Raw genomic sequence first — 18,112 nt, 5'->3', positions numbered from 1 at the left:
ATGTCTAGTCAAACCATCAGTCCTCATCCTACATTTCTACAAAACCTGGTTCCCCTTGTATGTCATGGGTGGACTGGATATAAGCTTTCAGCACTTATTTAGAAGTTATTGGTGCAGAAGTATATGTGTCTAGTAGGAAATTAGACATTTTAAAACACCACCTTGGTGTAGAAGGCAGAAATGTTCTGAAGAATCTTCCCAAACCAATTTCTGCTGTGAGAAGTGGTGAGAATAATTCCAATTCTGAAGATGAGGAAGAAGATGTTCATGAAATTGCTGTGGTTATGTTAAAAGAGAACTATGGGAAAAAGTCAGCATTGTTATGGAAAGACATACATTTTTCTCCAGGAGGCAAGAGCAGGGCGAAAACATTGATCAGTTTGTTGCAGCCTTGAGGAAGCTAACCACCACATGCAAATTCAAAGATTTACGTGATGAACTTATTAGGGATCACTTAATTAATGCTACATACAACAAGAAGGTGCAAGAGAAGTTACTGAACTCGATGGATCCCACGTTAGACAAAGCTATCCGAGTTGCCAAACGTATTGAAAATACGACAAAATATGTGAAAGAGTTGACTTGCACGAGCGTTCAGGGAGAATCAAGTTTTTCCAAAATTGGTGATGTAAACACAATTAACAAGAATGTTAGCAAAAAAATAGATATGGGTTCGGAGAAAAGGAAATTTGAGTTTCAGAAACCTGTGATTAAAGTATGTTATAGGTGTGGTAGCAACAGGCATTCATCTGATGCCATTCATTGTACTGCTGCAAAGAGTAGATGCTACAAATGTAAGAAAATTGGACATTTTTCGAGGGTTTGCAAAGCTACCAATTCAACACAGTCTAAATCTAATGTAAATGTAATTAGTAATGAACCTGCAACAGAATTTAGTGACAGTGATGTAGAAATTTATGTTATTGAAGATGTTAATGATGTAGGTATCAATTCGGGTAGTGAGTATGATAGAGCGCGCGAGGCCACCCGACCAATAGTTTTCGCCGTTTTCCGGCTTCAGGGCCCATATACTTTCAAATCACCATATACATCGATCAGGTGACTTCACGAGCTCTACCAATTTGTGTGTGTGTTCCCTACTATTAATTTTCAGTGCACCCGACTCACCATCCTGACCGATGCGGGTACCTAATGACCACAACGAATCAGGGAGCTAGCTGTAAAGAAAAGGCAGCAAAATACAAACCCAACCAATAACATTCAAAATTCTGTTGAAATGACCACGGACAACTGGAAGTTTTAAAATGTTTATCTAAAGTTCATTTGTTTCGTGTATGAGGTACAGTAAAATAAGGCAATCAATAACCAAGATAACGTAAATGATATAGCTGTAAAGAAACAATGACAGAGTAATCATTGAAATACTGATATAAAGTATAACGAGAAAATACTTATGCTAATCAGAATTATTTGAGCAAGGGCAGACTATGTAGGTATAAACTACAGGAGGGCCTATAAAGAGTAACACGCTTCACTTAAGGTGAACGGGCCTTTGAACAATCTAGGCAATGAGGTTCTAGACCATATCAGAAAATGACAAACTGCAATGCAAAATATAATTTCTAACAAGTGTGAAGACATAGGAACAAACTTATGTGAAAAATGCAAATGACTTTCAATATTTGCGGAAAGACATGGAAAAAATAACATATGCAATGGTGAACTTTATTAAAGCAAAAGTTAGAAATTCAGAAGGTGCAAGATTTTAAGAGGTTCAGATCAATATTTTACCTAGAAAGGTGTGGAAACCAAACCCTGGCCACGGGTTAGTTAAGGACAGGAAACCCTCAAGGAAGGATACCCTTCAAAGGACAGCAGGTGCAGAATGGACACCCCGGATAGGACAGGATACCCTCGGATTAGGAATCAGGACAAGACCTCAGGACAGGACAGCAAACCCTCAGGACAGGACCGCTCAGGACAGGACCGGAACCCACAGTTCGGAAGCAACGCCTGCGCTCCACCCGCTCTGCAGCTATCGATCAAGACCCCGATTGGGTCAGCGAACTCCCAGCAAAGTGCTTCGCCAGCACTTTAAGGTTCAGTAGAACCTTAGTCTATGGTCAAATTCGGACAGAGTGCTCCGCAGCGCTCTGTATCTTCAGTCACCTATTGAGTACGATGGGTCAGTGACAGGTCAGCTAAACCAGACAAGTCGGACGGCTCCCTAGGTGAACCCAGGGTAGATATACAGTTTGGGGACAGTGTACCACCCCCCAATGTTGCAAAGTGTCAGAATCCCTCAATTTCGATTGGTCCTAAGGTAGGATTTGGGTAACACACCAATCACAATACAAGATTTTAAGCCTTCATTAGCATACTTGGGTACCGCCTAGCAGGTTTGGGGTTCCCAGGAGAAACTGTGCAGAAACACAATGACAATTTAACATTGTATCATATGAGGAGCAACATTCGCCGTTCTCGCAGGGCAGAGGTGACTTTCTCAGGAGCATCTCGCCCATCACTTCCAACTGGCTATGTTCAATCAGCCAAGGTTGTCAGGTCCCCGAAAAGTCGCATCTGCGCAGAAGGGACCTCCAAGATGGCTTTCAGTACAGACAGACCCCCATTCCCAGCGGTACATGAAAAGTAAGCGAAAACAAATTAATACATAATAATGTCATCATGAAAACACATCACAAGGTTTGTACTTTCTACTTATCATCATAAAATATTCTTATGCGGTTTAAATGTTAGCTACATTGATACGGGTACAAGAGCAGTGGCACGAGCAGTACCACATGATAAGTACAGCTATGAATTACGCATGCGCATAATTTTCCCTCCAACTCTGCAGACGCGTCAGGACACGTGAGTGTGGCTGACGCATGCGCAGTAACTAAAATACAAGCGGCGGCCATATTAAAGGACACGGATTAAATTCATTAGAAATACACATAGGCAAGCTTCGGGAACTTTGCCTAAACAAAAATAAATGTTAGTAAAACATACGTTTGTTACCTTATTACACATAAACGAGGTTCTTGACTTCGGCAAGCCGCAAAATATGCGAAGCTTTGCTTCATCAATCCCCTCTTTGATGATATTTACTATCATCACAAAAATGGAACCAGATGCCAACTTTCTTTCACACTTTATATAGCTCTATCTCTTCCAGCAATCGTTCTAACTTTTCTCTCTCAGTTTTAGTAGGGTGAGAAGTCTTCACCTTTTTGTATATCTGATCATTCACTTCCTCCAACTCAATCTCATCCACACTCCGTTTCAACCCTCTTGCATTTACCTCGTGCTTCTTGGTGCGCTTGCGGCATTTACAACAGATAAAAATGAGAAATATAATAAGACCTATAATACCAATTGGCATCAGTATCTTGAACAACAAGCTTTTACCTACACTAGCAAGCCAATGACCTACATTTGAGAGACCATCCACCAGTCTCTTCCAGGCACTATCAACCTCGAGTGGTTTGAGTTCCTTTGTCAAATTAGTAATGTTTTTCACATATCTTTTGATCTGTACACTTTTATCCGGAATATAAGTGCAACAATGTTGCGCCTTCAACATCCGGCAGACTCCGCCCTCTTTCGCTAATAAGGTGTCAAGAGCAAGTCGATTCTGTAAAACCATTGATCTGATCGCAACCATTTCGGTATTGACCAGCAGAAATCCATGAGCTGTTTCAGTAGACAGCACATCTACTATAGTAGACAATTTGCAAATTCTGTGAGTGTTCAGAACCACTCCCACTCCAGGTATCAGTGCACTGAAAATACTACCCATAATTTCACCTATACTTTCTCTTTTACTACGCACTAAGCCATTCGTATCTTCATTGCTTCCAGCCTTTCCATTCACATGGTATATTTTCGGGAAAACAATGCCAAAATAGCAGCTTCCATACCAGTGATCCGGCAATTTGAAATAAGCCTTGTCCCCACAAATATAATAAATTCCAGGAAACACAGGCTCTGACCCATTTTTGAAACCCCAACCTCCAATTACCTTGTAATTATGTTCGCATTCACTGGAACCAATGAAAACATTATTATAATAGCTAGTCTTCTCGCGGTGAAGACATAGCTTGCCTTTCTTTTCAAAATCCAGCAACAGAGCAGGTCCCGCCCCACCATTTGAGGTGCCTTCCATGTTCTCTGCCCACTTTGGCTTTTTCTGACTTTCGTCATTAGCCTTCTTTTGTATTTTAATTCTTCTTTTCTCTGCCATGTTCAGGAACATCTTTTCCTGTTCACGCAAAGAACAAGTCAAGTTATCTCTGTGTGCATCTGCTATGTCAATGTTACCTATGGTCAAGAAGTAGTCTCCCATATATCTTATGGTGTCGCTTTTGGTATGTACAGGATTTAAGTTCCCACGTATAGGAAGTTCAGAAAAGATTACGTCATTATTAGAGTAATAGTACTGTAACGGTCCTCTTTTGTAAAATAAACTAGCTAAAATGCTACAGGAGATTCCATATGTTAATGGCAAGTGATGGTATGTCACGCCTTCAGCCACAGAAGTAGGTAGCTTCATGCAGACATAGCAATCTTCAATTTCCATAGTCTCTACATAGTGTATTAACAAGTTTGCAAAAACATTTAAGTGTGTCCTGTTCTTAATTCCATGATAATGTAGTCCTCCCTCATCTGATGCTTCTAAGTCTCGTTTTGTTTGTCTCAGTGCTCTCTCATGTCTTGCTACACTCTGTGTTGTCAACTCCTCACTGTCGGTATTTACAATTTCAGTAGGGACAATGTTAGTATCTTTACTTACAGTGAAGGGTATAAAGATTGTTAGTCCTATCCAAATTACTATCAGTACTATTATACTACATATACACACCTTGCAGCACGTCTTGAAACGACTGCAACTAGGTCTACCATTCACAGTTGAATCAGACATTTCGGCTCAGAAGAAGTTTCTTGACCCCTCTTTGTGTCTTTACACAGCTAGCTTACTTTGTGCAAATTCACGGTGGTTCGTCTTCTTCTTCAGCAGAGTACTCAGGGACGGGCTCTCCGTCGCTTACGTCAGTTATATCAAGATCTTCAAGTTCTTCCAAAACGAGTGTCCATTCAGGAGACTTGTATTTCTTGTTTTGTCTTTTTAATCGTTCACTCCTTCTTTTGGAAGAGTTTTCTTCTTGCTCTGCTATCCGTGCACTTCTCCTTGCTTCTGCACGTTTCTCTTCCACCGTCTTTATCCTTAGCCTTAGTCTCTTTATGAACCTAGGCTCAAGGTTGTTTCTTTTCTTTAGTCTCTTAGTTGGTACTTGGACTTCACTTTCTTCTCTTATCCTCTTATTCTCTTTAGCTTGTGGCAATTCTGCTTCACTTTCTTCTTCTTCTTCCCTTATCTCGCTAGTTCCAGGGCTATCATCAATTTCTTCTGCCTGGTTACTAATCTGGCCTAGTTCAGGAATATTTTGTTTTTGGCTTTCGATTGTCTTTGTTTCTGTTTCTGTTTCTGTTTCCTGAACCCGTTCTTCTAACCCTATCTGATCCTGTTCAAGCACTTCGATCTCTTGATTTTCTTCTGCTCGAACTATTACTCTATGTCTAGTCTGTCCCTTATCCACATCAGGAGTTAGTGGAGGCGTATCAAACACTTGCTCTGTATCCTGCACTTGTTCAGTATCGGGCACTTGTTCAGTCTTATTCACTTGTTCTGTATCAATCACGTGCTCTGTCCCTGTCTGACCTTCTCCTTCCTCAGTTTTGATGTGAATCTCAAGATTCTGAGGTTCTTCGCCTGTGCCTTGCTTTTCCTGACTAGTCCACTCTCTACCTTCACTAAGTCGCTCTCTTGTTCTGATAGGATCTTCAGTCAGATCAATCATCGGTATCCATTCTTCTGGCCATATGCTTGGCAGCTCGTCATCAGCTACTCCTGGCTCAGCTTCCTGGACCTCTTCAGCAGGCTGGATTCTTGGCAGTTCGTAGTCAACTACTCCTGGGCCAACGTCTGCTGTTCCTGCAGCCTGACTGGTGCTGGGCTGCTCGTTGTCAGCTACTTCTGGTCTGGCTCCTGCAGAGTCCTCTGCTGGTTGCCCTTCTTCTGCAAATTCTTTGTCTGGTAATACCATCTGGGTGTGGCCAGCGTGGATCCACTGGGGAACACCTGCGACCTTCACTGCAGTGGTTGTTACCAGGATTACTTGGCGTTTCTTTCCCCACCTTGGTGCCAGACAGTTTGATCGAGTGTGCTTCTTTATTTTGACCCAGTCTCCTGGAACCAAGCTGTGGAGAGGAGTCGTTGGATTGAGGATGCCGTCGTCTCCAATCTGGCGAGAGATAGAACGCACTTGGTCACCCAATCTTCTGCAGTATTCAAGCACCAAATCATCAGTAATACTCAACAGTTTGCTTCCTGGCACCCATGCTTGTCTCATCACTCTTCCCATAATGATTTCATGGGGACTTAGGCCTGTCTTGCGGTCAGGAACACTTCTCAGTCCCATCAGGACCAGGGGCAGGGCCTTCACCCAGGTCATGCCAGTAGCATCTGTCAGCTTTGCTAGTCTGTTTTTGATAGTTCCATTTACTTGTTCCACTATTCCAGAAGCCTCTGGGTGGTATGCACAATGAAGTTTCTGCCTTATTCCAAAGGCCTTACAGAGTTCAGCCAGTATTTCATTCTGGAAATGTCCACCCTTATCTGATTCAATAATGAATGGCACCCCGAATCTAGGTATCAGTTCTTTTAGTAAACACTTCGCTACTGTCAGTGCGTCACTTTGGGGAGTAGGGTAAGCTTCTACCCATTTTGAAAATACGCAAACAATGACAAGGACATATCGCTTCCCTTCACAACGGGGCATGGTGATGAAATCAATCTGTATCCTTACAAAGGGACCCCCTGATCTCCCAATTTTGCTCAGTTCAACCATTGTCCTCTTGCCTGGGTTCATCTGTTGACATGACAGGCACCTCTGGCAGAGGGACTCTGCTACTTTCCTGAACTTCTTACTATACCAAGTCTGTTGAAATACCAGAATCATGGCATCCCTACCAATGTGTGATCCTTCATGTATTAATCTTGCCATTGTGCCAAGCAAGTGTCGGGGTAATACAGGCATACCAGTTGGGCCCAAGATGACACCATCCACACGTCTCGGTCTACACCCATCCTCCTTCCATTTCTCTCTTTCTTGCCAAGGAGCCGACTCCTGCCACTCTCTCACTTCATCCCAAGTAGGCACTTCCTCAAACACCTGAAGTTGGCAGCTGGTTCCTGGCCCCCCTCGTTTTGGATTTACGATATACCGATCTCTGGCGCACCATTGGGCCACTCGGTCAGCATAATCGTTTCCCAGTGATACTTTGTCCATGCTCTTCTTATGAGCACCGCATTTTACCACTGCCAGTTCCTTGGGTAACTGGATGGCCTCTAAAAGGTCATGCACAACCTTTGCATTCCGAATGGGAGTACCTGAGGAAGTCAGGAATTCCCTCTGTAGCCACAATTGGCCAAAGTCATGCACAACTCCATAACAGTACTGACTGTCAGTATACACTGTTATGCGTATGTTTTTCCCAATTTTGCAAGCTTTTATCATAGCAATCAATTCGGCTACTTGTGCAGACTTGATGTTATATAGGTAACCTGCTTCTTCAATTTTTGTTAAAGAGACTACTGCATAAGCAGCACTCAGGCCTCCTAGTTCATGTCTTAGACAGGAACCATCTACAAACAGCTCTTTATCATGCTCAGGCAATGGCGTTTCTTTTATGTCTGGGCGTGGTTTTGTGCTGAACTCTGTCAGATCAATGCAATCATGTTCATCATCATCCCCACCTTCCATTTCCAGGGAGTCGGGGAGTAAAGTGGCAGGGTTCAGAATACCGCACCTAACAATGCTTACATTTGCTGCACCCACAAGAATCCTCTCGTATTTAGTCAGCCGACTAGGGGTGAGATACTGCGTTTTAGTTCTGGTCAATAGAATTACCACTCCATGTGAAACATACACAGTCACAGGATGTCCCATGACTATGGACTCACTTTGTTCCAAACTTGCACAGGTAGCAGCTACTGCTTTCAGACAGCCTGGCAACCCAGCAGCTACTGGGTCCAAGGTGGCAGAGAAATAGGCCACAGGCCTTCTGGTCGTGCCATGTTCTTGAGTCAGGACTGACAATGCGCAATTATCGCGAGTGTCACAGAATAGGGCAAACTCTTTAGAATAATCTGGCATTCCCAGCGCAGGGGCTGTACACAGACAGTTTTTCAGTCTTGTGAAAGCCATTAGGCTTTCATCGTCCCATTCTACAATGTCTGGCATTCCTCTCGTGGTCATTTTTATCAAAGGCCTGGCTAAGACTGCAAATCCCATAATCCACTGCCTGCAGTATCCTAGTACTCCCAGGAACATTCTGACGTCTTTTTGAGTACGGGGCAACTGCATCTTTTGAATTATTCTCACTCTTTCTGATGTGACTTTTCTGACACCCTTTTCTATCTGGTGTCCTAGATATTTCACTGATTTTGCACAGAACTGTAGTTTGTCAGGGGCCACTTTATGCCCTTTCTCACACAGATGATTTAGGAGGGCAATGGTGTCAACTACACAGTCCCTATGACTTTTAGACGCCAGTAGAAGGTCGTCTATGTACTGCACTAAGACAGAGTTCCCAGGTAAGGTCAAAGTCCCTAGACATTTCTTCAAGATCTGATTAAAGATAGAGGGGCTCTCTGTATACCCCTGAGGGACCCTGTTCCAGCAATACACATGACCTTCGAAGGCAAATGAGAAAAGAAATTTGCTGTCGGGGTGCAGGGGTATCGAAAAGAATGCATGACACAAATCAATCACAGTGAACCACTCAGCATCCCAAGGAATCTGGTACAGAATCACTGCAGGGTTCGGGACAATAGGGCAGCAAGGAACTACAATTTTGTTTACCTTTCTCAGGTCTTGCACTACCCTATACTTGCCACTAGGCTTCTTGATGCCCATAATCGGTGAGTTGCATGGGCTGCTCATCACTTCCTGTATGATGTCTCCTTCTAATAATTTTTGTATTTCCAGAGTGACACCTGCTTTCACTTCAGCATTCATTCGGTAGGGCTTAGTGTTAGGATATACTGCATTGTCCTTGATGGCTATCTGTATGGGGTCCACATCTTTCATTAATCCCACATCTTTTCCAGTGAAATCCCACACCTCTGGCTTTACCGCTTCCTGGAGTTCTTGGGGCAAATCCTGCAGGGTCAATCTTTTAATTTCTGAGTCAGGTCTAAGTAACAATAATTTATAAATGCCATCTTCATCCGGGGTCTGTATTTCAACACCTTTTGGTGTGCAAAAGATGGTACAGTTCATTTTGCACAGCAAATCACGACCCAGTAGATTCACTGGACTGGTGTCACAGACAACAAACCTATGCATTTGTTTAAAATTTCCAATTGAAATCTCCATTGGTTCGGTAACAGGAGTACTAATCAATTGATTAGATACACCCACTACTTGGATATTTTCTCCCGAGAGGGGTAGGTTTGGAACGTCCACTGTTCTTACAGTAGAACGGGTAGCGCCAGTGTCCAACAGAAAGGTGACATCATTTCCGTCAACCTTTCCTTCAATATATGGTCCAGACTGGTCTACCGGCAAGGAAGCGCCAAGTACGCACTCCTCGTCCTCCCCTCTCAGGCCCCGTCAGTCCTGATCATTACAAAGGAAGGTATCATTTAGCAGATACTGCGAAGTTGCTGTATTTCTGTTCTCACCGCTTTCCCAAACTTCTATCTCCTCACCCTCTGCTTGCCTTCCCCTGTATACCTGCTTGGGTGCTCGAGGCACCTGAACTGTTTTTACCTGGGGTTGAGTCTTTCTTGGTCTTTCTTTCTGCGTCTGTGGAGTTAAATCAGGAGTTTTTGCATTATCATCTATTAATTGAGGACACTCGTTTCGCCAGTGTCCAATTTCGCCGCACTGATGGCCGGGAAATTTCTTCATAGCCTCCTCCCTGCTCATTTTGGGCCGGGGCTTGCCTCCTCCCCCTCCCCCAGGGCCTTCATTCTTAGCATTTTTGACCATGTTACTCAACTGCTTTTCCTGCTGCTCTGCGAGCTTCACCTGAGCCCACATCACTTTTTCCTTTAGAGCCTTTTTCTTTTCTGCCATCTCGTCCTCGCAGTACTTGGCGTACCGCAGGACCTCATCTACCTTCTTGGAGTGCCAACAGATTTTGTTATCTTTTATCCATTGACAAATCTCAGGTCTTAAACCATTTACAAACCTGTAAATTAAGTGCGTCATGTCCTTCATCTCGATGTTATCTATACCACTGTATGTTTTGAACACCTGTAACAGCCTTTCATAATAGGAGTGCACTGTCTCTTCTCTTTCCTGCGTTGTTCTATCTATCCTGGTCCAATCAGTTTCCTTTGCTGGGACCTTTAGTTTCAGATGCTGAATTACCTGCTCATATTTTCTCATCACTTCTTTCGATGGTTCCCCAGTTTTTTCATCTCTCGGGTATTCCTCGCTAGGCCAGGCTATAGCTATTTTACACTCGGTCCATAGATCGACTGGGACCACAATGTCGAAAAACCCATCCAGGTCTTTCCACAGGCATTTCTGTACCTTTACAAACCTTTCCACTTGCCGGTACCATTCAACTGGCTTCTCCCGCAATTTTGGGAAATCGTTAGTAAAGGACACAATATCCTGTCTGGACCACGGAACGTGCACATACCTCCCACCGGGTACTTCGCGCATGGGGCATAAAGTTTCGGGTTTGTCTACTTCTCTCAGAGGGAACTCAGGGGTAGCTTGTCTGGAACGGGCCTCCTCTTTCTTATGTGCCCACCTTGTTTTCCATTTTTCCACGTCTCCCCATTTTTGCAGGACTGCAAGCAATTCTTTAATCTGCAATTTTCTCCCTGACACATTCAGACTTTCTAAATCTTTGTCGGAAAACTCAGCTCGGTATGGTTTCTGCAAGGGCTTCGATCTTGATATATCTATCCCCATACTAGCTGCAGTGTCGGTCAGTTTTTCATGGAGCACCCTAGTACTCCGGGTAAGACTTTTGCACATAAACAGCAACTCTTCTTCAGAATAGGTATTCAATCTGTCTAACCCCACATTTCCTGCCATTAATTCCTCTATTTCTACTCTCAGTTTGTAGAGGTCTAAAGGCTTCGTTTGCGGAGCCTGTTTTTCTAATTCACGACTCCAATTTTCAATTTCTTCCGGTGTTACCAAAGAGACACTCCTAGTCCCTGTTGCTGATTCTAATTTAATTTCTTTCGTATCAAAAGGATTATGCCTCTTCTGCACTCCCTTTCCGGTCTGTTTGTTTGGTAGATCCAAGAACACAACATCAGACCCACACTCACTGGACTGATCGTCTATTAGTAAGGGCTCTTGCTTCGGCGGGGCCATTATCGGGTTCATAACTGGAGGGTTCAGACCTCCTTGATTATTCCCGTACAACGGAACCACTGGTCCGATTGTTACCGGAATAGTCAAAGCTTCAGGACTGGTATTTAACTGGGAAATTTTCTGAATTATTTCTGACCTCTGTTTAGCTATGGCCTCTTGCTCCCTTTCATCTAACACTCTTCCTAATGTTCGGTCAGGTATCATCTGTGGGGTCAGTTGAGGCGTAAAACTCGGGGCAGTAGGATGCGTCTCACTTGGTCCCCCACCATAATTTGGTTTCGGGAACAAAGTTCCCGTGCCAAATGACCTACGCTCTTCCCCATATGGAGGCTGCAAAAAGGGTACCCCTGATCCTACTGGTTTTTCTTCGTTCTCATAAAGAGGTCTGGGGTAAAATGTTCTTTCACGGGAATATTTTTCCTCTGAGCTCTCGGGCATTCTAGGATATATATTGCGTACCTCCGGGGGCTCGGGTTTCTCAGAATAGGGCAATACCTGGCCCCCTCCCCCCCTACATAGGGATATGTCCTCCTCCTTAATAGATGGACGTTGGACAATTTCTCCTGTACTGGAAGGTCGGGCTCCCTCATTATAAGGGGGCGGACTTCTCGTAAAGATGTCATCTAACAATTCATCGTCTGACTCTCCAAGGGCTCCCCAATGCTTACACTTTTCTGTCCTTTTTTCTCCCCCCGACGGGGTACATGCTGGCATCATAGGAAACAGACCCTCAACAATCATGCTCTGCCTCCACTGTTTCATCCTCTTATCCCTGGTCTCTTGTTTCAGCCTGGGGTACCATTTGGTCAGACCTTTGTCCATTCGCGGTTTCTCTCTTTCAAAAGCCTCAATCTCCCATTCCTCTAATGCCTCATACTGCGTTAGTCTCGGTCTGGGATGCAATTCATTCATGCGGGTTCTCAAATTGAATAAAATTCTACCATTAAAAGTACCGTCTAACGGAAAAGCCAATACTCCGTCATCTTTTGTGTACTTCACCCAATTCTCCAACCACACACAGGTGTTGTACCCTCGGTCAAACATCATGAATGAGGCAGGAGTATTCGGTGGCGGGACAACAACGCCTTCCCTAGATTTAATCGGTTTGTCCGTTTTGAAATAATTCTTTACCCTACTTACAAGGGACATCTTTCTCTTTCCTCCGTACATAATATCGTATCTATTGGCTTTCCACTGATCCCTTTCGAACCCTTGGTTTCTCGGATCGGGTCTAGTCTCTGGACAATACGAGTGCCACATACGATTTCTACGCTTAACTTTGTTTACAAAGTTACCTCCAATCAGAACGCGTCTTGCAATTCCGTGCGACCAATGAGGTGCACGCGTTCAAAATAGTTTCGGCCAATGGGTGCGCGGCCCCTTCGTGAGACAGTCCTCACTCCTCGGCGCTTCACCCCTCCTTTACAATTCCAGCCCCGCTACCCGCCCGCTGTTTCTACCAATCCCAGCGCGGCACAAAGTGACGTCAGAGACGCTTCGCGACTGACTCCCTCCCTTCACAAGGTAACGGAAACTTTCTTTCCTTTAAAGTGCTCAGTGCTTGGTTATTTTACAACAAATACACATTCGCCACAGTGCTCAAGTGTCTAGACAGTATAGCTTTGTTTCGCTGCAAGTAAACTACTTCCATTTACTTTTCACGCGCTGCGGGCAGATCTCTTCCGCCTACCCTTCACTCTAGCATCAGTGAACCTGTTATTCCCCTAAACTCATCCACTTCTTTCCGGGATATGTTCCGAGTCTAAGGTTTCTCAGCGGACCCCTTTGCTTTCACCCAAGCTTCGAGGAACCTGCTACTTTTCCGATGTGACCCTTACTAGGTTACGCCACTATGGGAATTTTGCCAATGAACCTCGTTACTGACATTTATTCACACATGTATTCAGAAAACCCTAGTTAGTGCTTCCCGGGTATCCTAACCTGCACCTAACTTTCCTTAAGCCTGTGACCTCAGGACAATGGATTCTATTCACCACTTGCCCTTTCAATTCCCCGGGGAGTTCGGACAACAAGAAACTAAACGGTTGACAAACGCATGGATTAATACATATAACAATATAAGAACAAGAATAATAACAATACAGCAATTCATGAATTGTTTTTACAAGATATTATTCGTGCGTATTCACAAGAGATTGATCAGGTCTCTTAGAACAGCCGCTCTTTTAGCAGCATTAATGTACTAGCAGCTTCCGACTCAACTAGTCTAACTAATCCTGCCTAACCTTTAGCTAGTCCCTAACCATACCTCTGCTTACCAGAAAACCTGATAGAGCGCGCGAGGCCACCCGACCAATAGTTTTCGCCGTTTTCCGGCTTCAGGGCCCATATACTTTCAAATCACCATATACATCGATCAGGTGACTTCACGAGCTCTACCAATTTGTGTGTGTGTTCCCTACTATTAATTTTCAGTGCACCCGACTCACCATCCTGACCGATGCGGGTACCTAATGACCACAACGAATCAGGGAGCTAGCTGTAAAGAAAAGGCAGCAAAATACAAACCCAACCAATAACATTCAAAATTCTGTTGAAATGACCACGGACAACTGGAAGTTTTAAAATGTTTATCTAAAGTTCATTTGTTACGTGTATGAGGTACAGTAAAATAAGGCAATCAATAACCAAGATAACGTAAATGATATAGCTGTAAAGAAACAATGACAGAGTAATCATTGAAATACTGATATAAAGTATAACGAGAAAATACTTATGCTAATCAGAATTATTTGAGCAAGGGCAGACTATGTAGGTATAAACTACAGGAGGGCCTATAAAGAGTAACACGCTTCACTTAAGGTGAACGGGCCTTTGAACAATCTAGGCAATGAGGTTCTAGACCATATCAGAAAATGACAAACTGCAATGCAAAATATAATTTCTAACAAGTGTGAAGACATAGGAACAAACTTATGTGAAAAATGCAAATGACTTTCAATATTTGCGGAAAGACATGGAAAAAATAACATATGCAATGGTGAACTTTATTGAAGCAAAAGTTAGAAATTCAGAAGGTGCAAGATTTTAAGAGGTTCAGATCAATATTTTACCTAGAAAGGTGTGGAAACCAAACCCTGGCCACGGGTTAGTTAAGGACAGGAAACCCTCAAGGAAGGATACCCTTCAAAGACAGCAGGTGCAGAATGGACACCCCGGATAGGACAGGATACCCTCGGATTAGGAATCAGGACAAGACCTCAGGACAGGACAGCAAACCCTCAGGACAGGACCGCTCAGGACAGGACCGGAACCCACAGTTCGGAAGCAACGCCTGCGCTCCACCCGCTCTGCAGCTATCGATCAAGACCCCGATTGGGTCAGCGAACTCCCAGCAAAGTGCTTCGCCAGCACTTTAAGGTTCAGTAGAACCTTAGTCTATGGTCAAATTCGGACAGAGTGCTCCGCAGCGCTCTGTATCTTCAGTCACCTATTGAGTACGATGGGTCAGTGACAGGTCAGCTAAACCAGACAAGTCGGACGGCTCCCTAGGTGAACCCAGGGTAGATATACAGTTTGGGGACAGTGTACCACCCCCCAATGTTGCAAAGTGTCAGAATCCCTCAATTTCGATTGGTCCTAAGGTAGGATTTGGGTAACACACCAATCACAATACAAGATTTTAAGCCTTCATTAGCATACTTGGGTACCGCCTAGCAGGTTTGGGGTTCCCAGGAGAAACTGTGCAGAAACACAATGACAATTTAACATTGTATCATATGAGGAGCAACATTCGCCGTTCTCGCAGGGCAGAGGTGACTTTCTCAGGAGCATCTCGCCCATCACTGCCAACTGGCTATGTTCCATCAGCCAAGGTTGTCAGGTCCCCGAAAAGTCGCATCTGCGCAGAAGGGACCTCCAAGATGGCTTTCAGTACAGACAGACCCCCATTCCCCGCGGTACATGAAAAGTAAGCGAAAACAAATTAATACATAATAATGTCATCATGAAAACACATCACAAGGTTTGTACTTTCTACTTATCATCATAAAATATTCTTATGCGGTTTAAATGTTAGCTACATTGATACGGGTACAAGAGCAGTGGCACGAGCAGTACCACATGATAAGTACAGCTATGAATTACGCATGCGCATAATTTTCCCTCCAACTCTGCAGACGCGTCAGGACACGTGAGTGTGGCTGACGCATGCGCAGTAACTAAAATACAAGCGGCGGCCATATTAAAGGACACGGATTAAATTCATTAGAAATACACATAGGCAAGCTTCGGGAACTTTGCCTAAACAAAAATAAATGTTAGTAAAACATACGTTTGTTACCTTATTACACATAAACGAGGTTCTTGACTTCGGCAAGCCGCAAAATATGCGAAGCTTTGCTTCATCAAGTACACGCCTCCTAAATGTGACATTAGGATAAATGGTACTACTGTTCCCATGTGGGCAGATTCCTGTTCTCAGTTTACACTCATAGACAAACATGTCTGGATGGATTTGGGTTCTATAACTCTAGAATTCACAGATGTAAATCCTGTTGGGTATTGCGGACAGAAATTACCTGTTCTAGGTTGTTTTTCAACTAACATTGCTTTTCAGGAAAGGGAGGCTACTGCTAAAATTTATGTAGTGGAAAAAGGTAAGTCACTACTTGGGTGGAAAGATCAGAAACATTTAAACATTATCCTTAACCCCAACCATCCATCCCAAGTATTACTCACTGAAACCTCGGAAAGTAGCATGTGGACAACCAAATTTCCCAATCTTTTTAAAAAGGAACTAGATTGTCTCAAGAAATTTAGGCACAGGATAATTTTAAAGGAAGGAATTATTCCTAAGGTACACAAGGTAAGGAACGTTCCACTGGCATTAAGAGGTCCTTTGAAGGAGGAATTGAATAGATTGTGCAAAGAAGGTGTAATTGAGCCCATAGAGGCATCAGAGTGGTTAAGTCCCATAGTTATCGCACGAAAGCCGAACGGGAATATCTGCATGTGTGTGGATTTGAGGGACTTGAACCCATGTATATGGGTTGATCGCCACCCGTTATCTCGTATTAATGAAATGCTGGCGAGCATTGACAATGGCAGGTTCTTTTCCGCACTTGTCAAGTGCGTATCATCAAATTTTGTTACAGCCTGAGTCCAAGCACTTAACATCATTTATTACCCCTGAAGGTGCATTTCGGTTTATCCGAATGCCTTTCGGTCTTGCTTCTGCTTCGGCAGTCTTCCACAGGGTTATGTACAATATAGTAGAGGGCATTCCCAATTTATTGGTTTTCCAGGATGACATATTAGTTTGGGGAAAAGATAAGGTTGAACATGACAATTCTTTGGGGATGACGTTAACCAAATTAGAACAGGCTGGTTTAACTATAAGTCTGGAAAAATGTACGTTTTGTAGAACTGAAGTAGAGTATTTGGGTCATTCCTTGTCATAAGATGGAGTCAAACCAAAACTCAAACTGATGAAGATTTGGAGAAGGCACAAGTGCCACAAGACAAAGATCAGCTGAGATTATTCCTTGGTTTAGCTGAATACTACTCAAGATTTATACCCAATTTTGCTAATTGTGTCAACCCACTTAGAGAACTTATGAAGAAAAATGCAAATTTTGTATGGTCTGAAAAATGTCAATGTACATTTGAAGAGGTGAAAAGTGTGGTGGCAAATGCAGTTTCTTTGAAACTGTTCAACCGTAATGACAAAAGGATAATTGTTACCGACGCTAGTGGTTATGGCCTTGGTGCAGTCTTAATGCAATTACATGATAGGAAAGAGCATGTGATAGGTTTTGCTTCGCGAACACTTAAATACTCCACTATCGAAGAAGGGGCATTGGCATGCTGGTGGGGTGTTCAACATTTTAGGAATTTTGTGTGGAGAATTGGTTTTGAGTTGCACACTGACCACAAGCCATTGATAGATATTTTTTCCACTTCTGGTGCTGGCAGGGCCACACCACGTATAGCGAAATGGATTTATCGTTTGCAAGAATTACATTTTTGTTTGAAATATGTTCCTGGTGTGAGAAACATCAATGCTGACTGTTTATCTTGCTTACCGGTCAATAAGTCTGCTGATGATGACAATAATTTTGAAGCTGAAGATAGGATAGTGGCTGAGCTTTTGAGTGTATCCAATGCCATTACTAAAACTGAATGGAAATGTGCCATATTGGATGATGGAAGTATGAGATGGGTTATTGAAAACTTATCAAAATGTGATGGTTGGAAACTTCGTGAAGACACTGTTCAATATGACTGCTTGTAAGAGGAAAGCAAGAGATGACTTTTGGTGGCCAGGAATGGATAGACAAATTGAAAGATTTGTAAAGGATTGTGTGGCGTGTTTGCATAGTGATAAGTCTCATGTCATCCAAGAGAGTCCCATTCATCATGCAAAGTTTCCTGAGAAAGCGTGGGCTAAGGTAGCAATGGACATATGTGGTCCTTTTGATATTTTGGGTGTTGGTAACAGGTATGCAATTGTTTTAATGGATTATTTTTCCAAACGGCCAGAACTGACAGTTGTGCGTGAAGTGAAATCTAGTAATGTAATTGAATTTTGTGAGGAAATATTCCGTAGAGAAGGATTTCCGGCAGAAATTCTGACCGACAATGGACCACAATTTACCTCAAATGAGTTTGCTGATTTTCTCACCAAGTGGGGTATAATACATTTTAATACTCCGGTTTATCATCCATGGGGAAATGGTTTAATTGAGCGTTTTAACCATGTGATCAGTGAGTGC

This window comes from Lissotriton helveticus, chromosome 9 (assembly GCF_964261635.1).
Source record: "Lissotriton helveticus chromosome 9, aLisHel1.1, whole genome shotgun sequence".
In the NCBI taxonomy this organism is placed as follows: Eukaryota; Metazoa; Chordata; class Amphibia; order Caudata; family Salamandridae; genus Lissotriton; species Lissotriton helveticus.
Note: the sequence above shows the minus strand (reverse complement) of the source record.